Raw genomic sequence first — 12,103 nt, 5'->3', positions numbered from 1 at the left:
TTCTATACACCACCTTTTCCCCTTTATTCTATTCCCTTTTTAGCTCTCTCCTTTATTCTCTTCCTTCCTCCTTCCTTCCTCCTAGTATTAAACAGATTTGATGATATTTATACGAAATGAAAGCCATATTAAGCAAGATATATGATGAGATTTAATGGACCTCTTATCACCATTATCTTTCCCCACTGGAAAGTCCGCTAATTGAGCGCTATGAAAATTTTCAGAATGCCAAAAGTCTCGTAACGTACTGCACTGCGCGGTCATAACGCGTACTATTGCAAGTGCGCGCAACGCAACCCTGCCAAATAAGGAAAGGGGCACTTAAGTGACTTTTCAGAATACCAAAATGCTAATTGACCGCTAATTGACCGCTAATTGAGCTTTCAGAATACCGCCCGAGGGTCATATTTGTCATTTTCTGGCCTTTTCCTTTACAACGGATTTTATTCCGGGTAATTTTTTACCCGGAATGGAGTGTGCCACCAACGCAACGGAGCGATATCTGGCCTAATCTGGCCATTATTCTTATTATGTATAGACTTTTCCATGAACAAAATAATGTATGCATTGATATATAATACAGATAAGAAAAACATAGAATAAAAAGATGTAAAAAGATATATCAAAATATCCGCTTAAATCTGTATAACAGATGGCGTTACAACGTGAATTATATCATTTTGAAAATGACAGATAAATAAGATTTCAAAATAACCTGTGGCGTACAGTGGGTCATGGCATGGGGGACACAAACAAAATTTTAGAGTCCTTTATTTCCAAAGAAAGTGCGCTCAATTGCCCGAATTCACAAAGGTGGATTTGAAAACCCACGGATGAGTCCATGGTTTATGCAGATTTCCTGTATGAATTATGCTTAATTTAGCGCGTATCGGGCGCGTGTATAAAACATGTCCAATACTGATGCGCGCTTTTGTCAAAGTGCATGCGACAAATCGATGCCTGTTGTAGTGGTTATATACGCTATTTTATTCATGAGTCCACTCTTCAAACAGTGGACTCATGAATAAAATAGCGTGGATAACCATGGCAACAGGCTTCAATTAGGCGCACTGTGACAAAAGCGCGCATCAGCATTGGACATTTTTTTTCTATGAAAATCATGTATAAGATGAAGAAGTTTCCACGGTCACATTTTACGTGGACCTTTTCCTCTTTGCGTAAGCAATGATGTCCTTCTTTTGAACAAGGTAAAATTTACGTCAATGTTCAAATCAGTACATTGCCATAATGACTGCATATTTGTTATATACATTACCATAATTACTGCATATTTGCATAATAGTAAATAGTGGTAGTAAAATACGAGCTGTGATTGGCTGGATTTGTACCACGTGACCTCCCTTCAAAAAGTTATATTGTACATATGTACAATATAACTTTCGATTTTTGGATGGCAAAATCCATGATGGGGGGCTTAGATTAAGGGATCTATTTACTATAATAAATAGTGAACGTTCTATCATACAATATTACTTGACTATATGAACTCCAAATACAAAATTATCCCTCGTGCAAGCCTATTTCACCTCGGCCTTCGGCCTCGGTGAAATAAACCTGCACTCGGGATAATTTTATATTTGTCGTACATATAATCCAGTATATTGTACAATAGATTGTACACTATTTGCATAATATATTACCATAAATACTGCAAACTATTAATAACCTTTCCAAAGAAAAAGAGCAAATACGATGGTAATTAGATCAGATCCGGGATATCTTTAAAATCAAAATTGAATTCCACAATCGTGGCTCTTAAACTTTAGGGGCGTGTGTCACCTTGTTGACGTAAAAAATGTTTTACGATTAAACGTTTATCACGTTTATAGCTCTTTAAAAAGCCGCGCCTAATTAAGACTCTCCTCAGTCTTTCGGTTAGCCCTTTCACAAACTAAACTTCAGGATTAGGACACATGTTTCATGTATACATTATTCATGTGAAGTTGTGCAAAAGAAGATGAAATGTGTTTATTCAAAATTCATTTTTTTTTACTTGAAACACACTTGGCATTGCCATTATACATACTATAAAATGAGTGCCTGTTTGGTAAAGTTTATCATTTAATTTTCCTCCCATAGTCCCATGTATGATCTAATTCCCCATCCCATGCAGAAAACCGCAGGAGGAAAAAACTGTTTATTTTCAATATAAAATATAAGGATTTCCCTAGAACAAACTAATATATTTCGTAATTATCCTTTCGGTTTTAATAGAAGGCCCATGTTGGATCTCAGTTAAGTCCCCAGGATGGTTTAGTGTCGGCAACAGGATTTTTAAACTAGGGGGAGAATGAGGGGCAAAAGAACATTTTGGGGGACAAAGGTGGACAGGATTTTTTTTCACAAAATCGAGCGCGAAGAGAAAGCTAAAATTTTTAATATAGGCCCAACTGACTTTAAAAGGAACCTGGCAAGGACTGTAGTGACTCGTAAAGATTGTATCTCACCAAATAAATAATGCGAGCTTAAAATTTGTAATATCCTGAGATGATAACTGGACGTTATTAAAGCATCACAACCACGAACAGGATGGTTATCTAACTAAACAACTAATGTGAGCTCGTAGAGTAAGCTGAAGATAATGTTATCCAGCACTTTAGAAAAAATTATGAAAATGCACACTGCATATTTCGCTAAAACAAATAATGGAAATTCAAATATAATTTGTGCTTATTGACTTCAACACTGGAGTTTTGAGCCCCGTGTTATCCTATTGAACATATCACCTGATTTTGCTTGCGCAAAGCGCGAGAAAAATTTTGAACGTTATATAATGACCAGAAAATTTGTTAGCACGTCATGGTGTTTGTGACTAATATTGTTAGGAACTGAATGTGAATGGACAAGAAAATTTTCTAAATTTGAAGAGTGAATATACTGTTTTGGAACACTTTACAGCTTGAATAGGATGCTTGTGATAGCATTTACTATACATTTTCTTCTTCATTTTTAAAATTTCTGAGGGGGGGGGTCAAGTGGGGAGCAACAGTCCTGATTTGGGAAGGGGGAATTCCCCCGTCCCCCCCCCCCATCCTAGGTGCCGCCACTGGAATGGGTCACTGCTTAATAAGCTAAATAAGGATATTAAGCATAAGACTTTATGCTGACTTTAAATTCATTTGAGTGTCCGTTCAAGATCAACATGAAAATAAATGGTACATTTGTATTTGTTAGTTTTATAGTTAATGGAGCAAATAGGATTGTATTACGTAATTGGTGTTTGATATGAATTCTTCAAGGTCAAAAATCGTACAAAGACGTGTATTGTGTGCTTCTGAATGAGATAACCACTGCTACAGAAATACGCATGCAATTAAGATGACGTTTTAGAGGGGCCGCCGAACGGTTTTGAAAGTGGGAGAGAGGCTGACCATGTAAAAATCACATTCATAAATCACAATTATGTAATGTCTATTTTTAGTGTTTTGATACCCAATTTCTATCTTCACATTCACCACAATGGTACATGTACAGACAGGGGTGCTGGTTAGAATGTGTAGTCTTAAAAAATGTTTAATTTTGTGTACGATATACAGTAGCTTTAATGATTTAAAGGATTATTTGAGACAATGTTTCAATATCAGAATTAAGATGCTGAGGTTATCATAACAGGCGATATACATGTTTTTTATAATGTAAGACTGTGTGTCGAACAACCATGGCATCAGATAGCATTCGCTTCCACAAACATTTTGCCAATTTACTGATTGGATTTAAGATTAAGAGATAATACATGCGTTATATCGTAAAAGGAACCTACGATGACCTTTCGATGTGAAGGGAGTGACAAATATTCTTTTCAAATATTCAATCTGAATTGGATAAGTTTTGAAAATGATTCGTATCAAAGAACAGTGTTTGATGAGGCAAATAAGAAAAGTTCTCGAATCATTCACATTAAAAGGCTAAACCATTCCTATATACGTTAAGTTGACCTTATTAGGGCCTTGAATGAACATAAACAAGTATTACAGTGAATACGCTATCATAAAGAAAGAACTGACAGTTCAAATCAATCATAAGCACAACGTTGACTCCAGCGTGGATCCAGGGGCGGGTGAGTTTTGCCCCGCCTGTTCCCGCCGCCACTTTTCCTCTTTTTTTTGTACGCAAAATACTATTTCACACACTGACTGATATTGGATTTTTTAAGAGCATAAGCATTTGGGTGAGCTTAATTTCGACCAAGACAGTATAGAGTAAAATTCTACTATCACTAACAATTGTTAAAACATCAAACTTCCCCTAAATAACTAAAACATACTTAATCATGGTCCTGGAAAGCGGGGGTGCTTTCCTTGGTGGTGCTACGTGTATTATTCTGCATAATAGGCAGCACCCCAAGGTATTCTGGAAGATGTGTAAAAATGGGAAAAATGTAACCAAAATTACCTCCATTTTTTTAGTGAAAACTTTTTTTTTGCTTTTCAATTTCATCATGACCAATTTGACCTCCATTTTGTTGTGACCCCCCCCCCCCTTTGTGGCTTTTCAAATTTACATCAGCACCCACCCCCCCCCCCCCCCCCTCCAGTCAATAACTCGTTCCCAGGACCCTGTATTTATTGTATATATACACAACAAAAAAAGTAAGTCCCCCCTTAAACAAACATCAATAATTTCCAAACCAATGCGAGTTTTTAATATATTTTTACATGAGCGTGTAGATAATTTTATAAGCTACCCTATGAGTAAATGTTATGGACGTATCTTACGTCATGCTTCAGTGAGCACCGTCAGAAGGCAAAAATGTCACTTTTTAAAAGTCACAAGCCAAATATCATGACTTTGATTCCATTTCATTGGAACTTATTCCACATTCTCATCACAAAAAATAGTCAGAAAGCTTATAAAAGGTACTTTCTAAAGGACGAGACAACTTTTTTGGCTAAATTTCACGGTTGAATAAACACAAGTCAAAATTTGCTATAATTGGTTATTTTACACGCTTCTATCAATAAAAATGATCGAATATGATGACAGTTATTTTTGGGAAGAGTTTCTGCAACAGTATTCATCGTTTCACGGTTCAATGAACATTCATTAAAAACAAAAAATACGATTTTCAAATATCATAGGCAAGTATTGTTTAATTTTGGTACCTGAAAATGATCTTTTCCCAACTTTTTCGTTGTGTTTATGACCAATTAACATGCTTCAATGATTCAAAGGCATTTAATTAAACATTCACGCTTGAATGAACATGTGGAATGTGATAAGCTCTTTTTTACGTTATTGGAAAAAATGCAATTTGTAACTACGGATATCTGTCACAAACCTCCTTGCATAGTTCATTTGATTTGATTTTTGTGAAAATCCCAATGTTTAATGCATCAGTGAACACACAATACTAAAAAAATTATGCAAATGAGAAGAAAGTTCAAGGCCTTGGCCCCACTCTGTGCCCTATCGAATTGTTATTTTGGTGTGCGCACCTTTTGGATAGTGTTACTCTGAAGCCATGTGCGAAGTTTCATGAAATAACTGTTGGCAGAAGTAACAAAAACCGTCCATGAAACAAACCCTCATTTCAAAATTTTGACTTCTTCTCTCATAGACTTGTGTACATTATGGGTGCATATGTTTACGAATAAGTAACCCCTTATTCAATATGGTGGAACTTTTTTTCAAGGCTGTCTTTAGCAATGTCGTTTGGCAGTAATGTTTATCAACCTATGGGCAAAATTCTGTGCAAAAATGAAATCGATTTGTTTATTTATGGATGAGTGAGCACGCATCAAAGTGGGAAAATTGGTATTTTCAATGTCACAGACACATTTTAAAGGATAATAAAGTGATTATTTGGGGCAAATTTGGTTTCAAATGTGACTTTAATTGCTGTTGTTTTTATCATCCATCATTTCTATCACTACACACTTTCCGAATTTTAAACAATTTCATGGTTGAGCGAGCACAATCGACAACTTAGGAATGAATACTCTTTATACTGCATAAATGTATTCTTTTCCTCACAATTTCTCAGTATCAGTTGAATGTATGGACAAATCAGTGGTGGATCCAGAATTTTAAGAAAGGGGAGGGGCCTATAATCGGGGGAGCCACTAAAATTTTCAAATTTTAACATCATCTAACAAGTTGTAGAGGATACTACCGTAAACCCCTATGATGGTACGTCACAATTCAGGGGCCGCGGAACAGTTTTCAAAGTGGGAGGGGGGAGACTGAGCCAAAAGTGAGGGGGGGGGCTGATCATGCAAAAAAAATCAAAACCGCATGGTAATTTTTACATTTTTGTACATGCTTTTGGAAAAAAGATGGGGCTGAAGCCCACCCCCCCTTCCGCAGCCCCTGCAATACATTGTGCTCACTCAACCATGAACATACGATATCAAAATCTGGTCTGAAGTGGTTGAATGATGGACAGTAAAACAGCATAACACCAAAAATTTCACCCGGAAAACAACTTTTTCCCAACTTTGTATTTGAACAAACTGAAAAACGACTCTTGTGACTTTTGAAAATGGTCATTTTTAATTCAATCTTTAATCACTCATGCATGACTCCACCGATCGATCTCATTTTTCCCCAGGAGTTGCTTAATGAGTTCAGAAAACCACCTATGAAATATTATATCTCAAACTAATTCGGTTCAAAAGTTACAGCAATTTGATTTAGGGGGGACTTACTTTTTTTGTTGTGTATATAACAAGCTTCCAATGCGCCCCTGTTCTTCATGAACCCATTGGAAAGCCAGTCAGCTATATGCATGTTCATTCCTACACATTCTTAGAATAAAAATTGTATTAATAATGTTGTTTGTCCAATAATATTCGAATCTATTTATTTTGATGAGAATCTTATTTAAGTTAGATACTCTCATGGCTCATTAGTTACTTAAATCATTTTTCAGTTTCTTTTTGTTTTTTTTTCTTTTGTTTCGTTGGTCTCCTTACTTCATTCGGGTCTCTTTCATTACTAATGCAAATGATTTTCTTGATAAAAACATCACAACCATGCAAGCCATTTTTTATTCGTATTTAAATATTACATAACTCAAGACAAAAGACAGCGAATTGCTTTTGAAGAATACATTATCCTTAAAAGCTGCCTTTTCTCTAGTGGCTTCGTTTAATAAACCTCTATTCACATTATACGCTGCAAAGGTTGTCCTTTTTCTATTTTTACCCATTAATCTTTGTTATTAAAAAACGAAATGACTTGTTTTTTGTTTGTTTTACCTCTGTAGATTCTAGTTTTCTTCGTGTTTACTGCCGGCGGAATCAGCTGGTTGGGCTTAAGCAGATTACGTGTGAAAAGGTGCTATCCAGAAATGTCAAACGTTTGGGCAATTTATTATATGTGCCGATGGGATCAGCAAATTAAAGCGACTGACATCACACAAATGCCAGTTAGATAGAAATGCTGAGGACGTTCATTGACCATGATATGTCACGAGTGGACACTTTCATCGAAGAATTGGATTACGCTTCTGTCTCACCCTGTCCCTCCCACCCCCTTTTTGGGGGTGGGAGGGGTGTGGGTTACTCTCTTTATCTCACTCTCTATATTCCACTTCCACCCCTCCCCCTCTGAACCCCTTTATCTTTAACTCTCTCATCATATCACCCACACTCACATCTTCATGCTTTTTTTTAGTGGCATGACATCTGCTTTGAGACAAGTTCAAACTCACTTCGGATAAGACTAAATTAATCATCGTCCAGATGTTCTTTTAGCTCAGCTGATGATCCATAGAGAATTTATTCTGATCTCTTCTTCGCTGTCTCACGATTTTGAAATTCTCGTGTTTTGTAATTGATACCTTTTTTAACAATAATTGATGCAATTACATTAAAAAAATTAATGAAAGTACAGCTTTTGAAGTATACAATAAAATAAGATTGATTTTGAATGGGAATAACTTATATAGATCAATAAAAGAATAATTATAAAGCATTCATATTACTTACAAACATATTTATAAAAACCAGCTGATATTATTATCATATCAATGTAATTGGGAGAAGGGAGAAGACAAGGACGACATAATTCCGATATAATACAATAATGTAATACCTATTCATCAACATAGTTCCATTTCCAATTCAATATATAAGCATAATCATCCTCTCTTTTTCTACTCAGTAAAATGCGTGGAAACAAAAGTGTGTGAACATAGAACCAAATTTAGAAATATTTCATATTTCAAACTGTATTTTAGAGCAATAACAGGGATAGACAGAAGTGTATTTTTGTTTATTTACTTCGCTGTGCATAATTACATAATTTCGAGAGTGACAACTTAAAAGGAAAACTGATTCTGATTATTATTATTTTTGTGTATTCATTTTCATCCTGTGTCGTTCTCTGTCAGTCTATCTCATTCGAAGATTAAAAAAAAACACCTCGAAAAATATATCGAATCTGTTCGTGAGATAAAAGATAAAAGAAAATGAATGTTTTGAAATTAGTATGAAATGTATATGGGTCTGTTAAACTAAACAGAGATAATCAAATTATTACCTGTTCTCAGTTTGACAAAATGTCTGCACCCCCCCCCCCCCCTTAATTGAGAACAGTTGTAACAACTTTAGTTTGATAACAAGAAGCGCTGAGATCTCCCTTGCGAAAAAAAATGAACAGTTCAAAACAGATTGCACTTTTTTAATGTAATAACAATCTTGAATATTGTAACATTTGGTTTGTTTAAGAGTGATTCAATATCATCTTACTGCACCATTTCCAATGTAGACATTATTCTATGGCTATCTAGATCAAATTTTGTAAAATTGTTGCAAGTTACGTTTGCTTGGGCGGTTTTGTAATTCGATTTGACGAAGCGGAGTCGAGAAAATACAAACTGCAAAGGTTATAGCTGCTGATATTTAAGGGTATAAACTAGACCTTGGTTGGTTTATCTGAATCCATAGATAATATTCAAGACCTGTTTAACATGTTAGCTTCTCAGTGAGTAGAGAAACCTGTTAGTCTTATATTCTCTCTGCAAGTGTGAAGAAAAAAAATTGGATGTATTCTTTAAAGCATACGGTCATTCTTTGTTCACATCTTCCTCTGATTTCAATCGCACTCTTTTCTCCACACGCACGAACACCCATCACACACACTACCTCTCACTTCACCTAACCTTTCTCGCAGCTATATCCAGGGAAATTTTATAGACACTACCAAATACCTTCAATTATCATGTAAATAAGACAGGAATCTATCGATTAGATTTGTTGCTATAGACCGAGATGACATTTAACATCCTCATCTTTCTATCAGAAGTGAATCCTTGTATAGGGTGCTCCAGAAATCAAGTGAGAATTATTGCAGGCCCATTGCAATCAAGTATGAATAATGAATAATTTTGACGGCAGAATGTGAAATCTGTGGGTCTTTGACTATTTTGATAGCTAATAAGAAAATGAAAAAAATAAAAATATCTGGAAAAGGTTGGATATTCCAGTTGTTATTCCCTTGGTATTTTTTTTTCTCTTCGATTTTTAAGAACAAAGATTCATGTTTAAATGTGTTTTCAAACACTGCTCCCCTCTCTCTGTCCCATTTCCCCTAACCAACTTAGCTCCCTCTCTCTCTCTCTCTCTCTCACTCTAATGATGACTATCATTAGGATGACGACGACGATGATGATAATGATAAGAATAATTATGATAATAAGGATGATGATGATGATGATGATGATGACGACGATGACAATTTTAATAATTATGATGATCATGTTCATGAACATGATGATGATGATAATGATGGTAAAATGTCTAATATAGCACACCCAATATATTAAACACGCAAGAAACTGCTGCAAGAATTTTGATAGTAATATTTATATAAAATGAAAATGTATAGACATGAACTGCCAAACTACATTAAATAAGCCCTTTCTACGTTAACTTAAAAACCACTTGATGAAAAACAATAATATTAAAAGCGGGAGAGAAGAAAATGAAATCACACAACAAATCATTAATGAATTGGACGTGGGTCTTTATAGGAATACAATTATTTGCACTAATGTGTTTTTGTGTCAGATGATGATTTGGTTGCATATTTGTAAATATTTATTCAATTCTATTTATGAATGAGTTTGGGATTATAATGAAAAGTGGTTTTCAGTTGTAATTCCCCGATGAGAACCATGATTATATTTTTAAACACCCTATATCAATTCTTGTTTTGCACAATTCTATTGTCACTCAGCACACTTTTATCTTCTTGGCAGATATTCTCTGCCGCATGCTATAAATTGATCTACCACTTCTCCGTGCTAGAGTAGCATTCGATGTTTGTTACGAGAGGGAAGAAGAATCAAATGAAACTACTTCAGGTTGTGATGTATCTGTGAGTTATTAATGGGTTTGGTGCAATGGCACGCTCTAGTAAACACTGACTACTTTAAAGATTGTTTGATTTCCTCCCAAACGGCCCCGATTAAATAGTTGTGAAGTGGGTATTTTCTCATTTTCAATTTTTTTTTTAAAAGATTGGTTTTATTTTTTCAGGTTTAATCATACGTGAGGAGGGTACAATTATTGTCGGTTTTTTGTTTGTTTCTTGGTTGTTGTTGTTTTCTTTCCCTACTTGCTTGTGAGACTTTTTTAAGGGAAATGCTTCCTGAAATGGTGACCATTTTTTTTTTTTTTTGTTGCTCGTTTGTCTGAAAATGTATTGTGTCCTTCCTGAATCCTGACTAGGTTTGCCAGGTCCTCGTTATAGACAAAGAAAATAATCATTTTATAAAACGTCAAACTAAACTATCCCTTTTTCCCCGAATCAATTGGAAACTTTGGAAGTTGACTTAATCTTTTAAAGAAAAATATTCAGAATGCTATGCGACAACAAAATAAAGCATCGAGTTCAAAACAATATAATGAAAGAATATAAAAATGATAATAGTACGTTCTGTAGCATAGTGTGTCTATGATTAGTTTATTCGAATCATAATCTTGACTTTGAATATATACCTGAAGAAGGACATGAGAACGTAGAATAGATTGGTAGAATATTGGTGGAAAAGTAATTAAGATAATTATATAATCAATATTCTCGATTTGTCTTGTTATTGCTGCTTAAAAAAACTGAGAATCGTTCTTTTCTTCCCGAATAACCAATTGTCAGAAGGCCTATCTATAAAATGGTAAAAAGGTTGAAATACCCACCACTGTAGTGTCATCCAACGAGAGATTAAGAATGTTCACATCTGCTTTATTCCTTGACCACGCATTGATACTCAGTGAGATTCCAAATGCTTGGTGATGATGTCATGAATGACGTCAGTATTCATGATTTGACTGCAAACTGATTTAACCGCAGCGGGTTCGATTCAACGACAAATGGAAGTCCGGTACCATGCCCTTTATTGGGAATTTACAATGAGGCCTTTGTCCATCTCCATCACATGCATGCAGTGATTGAATCAACATCATGTCATTGAACACGTCAAACACAGGTATAACTGATAAAAATGTGTACATATACTTTAGATCATAGGGTGCGGATGCAGGGGGACGGGTGGACAGTCCCCCCTGAAAAAAAAGAAACAAACAAACAAAGAAAGAAAGAAAAGAAGGACAGAAGGAAGGAAAATGCAAAATATAATAAGTAAACTGAAAAATCAAAACACGAAATATTTAAACATATATATATATATATATATTGGCGAAAATGGCAGTTTTTACTATAAAAATACACAAATTTTTAACTCAATCCCAATGTGATTTCGTTCCGGAAAAAAATTACGAGCAAGAATCGCACCAAAATGAAGGAGATTTAGGTCAAATCTCTCCATTATATAATTAGAACCCAATTTTTGCGGGGCAGGGCCATGTTCATATCGGGAATTTGTATATTACCCTTTATAATGCAATGTTATAAGAAATATAATGAATAGTAGTGAAAAGAATGGAAACACAAAATATAGAAAGAAATAGATTTTAATTTGAAAACGTGCGCAACTTTCCAGGTTTACTCTCTGCGCTAGCTCGCATTTTCTTATTATTCCTAATATCCTCAATTCCCAAATTAAAATTCAAACTCAGTTCATTTTATTGCATTGAAGACATCGTTACCGACACATACAAAGTTCACAGGATATTGAAAA

General features: G+C 35.0%; 1 protein-coding gene across 1 annotated transcript in view; it reads right to left on the bottom strand.

The window, feature by feature from the left end:
• The window catches only part of LOC121410264, a 32,968-nt gene extending 21,519 nt beyond the window's left edge, over window positions 1-11,449 (bottom strand). Inside the window, exon 1 of the mRNA XM_041602225.1 lies at window positions 11,163-11,449. The gene's annotated coding sequence lies outside the window, so the exon portion shown is untranslated. The remainder of the gene's footprint in view (window positions 1-11,162) is intronic.
• Between the last annotated feature and the right edge of the window lie 654 nt (window positions 11,450-12,103).

The sequence above is a fragment of the Lytechinus variegatus genome, chromosome 3, assembly GCF_018143015.1.
Source record: "Lytechinus variegatus isolate NC3 chromosome 3, Lvar_3.0, whole genome shotgun sequence".
Classification (NCBI taxonomy): domain Eukaryota; kingdom Metazoa; phylum Echinodermata; class Echinoidea; order Temnopleuroida; family Toxopneustidae; genus Lytechinus; species Lytechinus variegatus.
The sequence above is the reverse complement of the archived record's forward strand: the minus strand, read 5'-3'. Positions and strand labels throughout refer to the sequence as shown.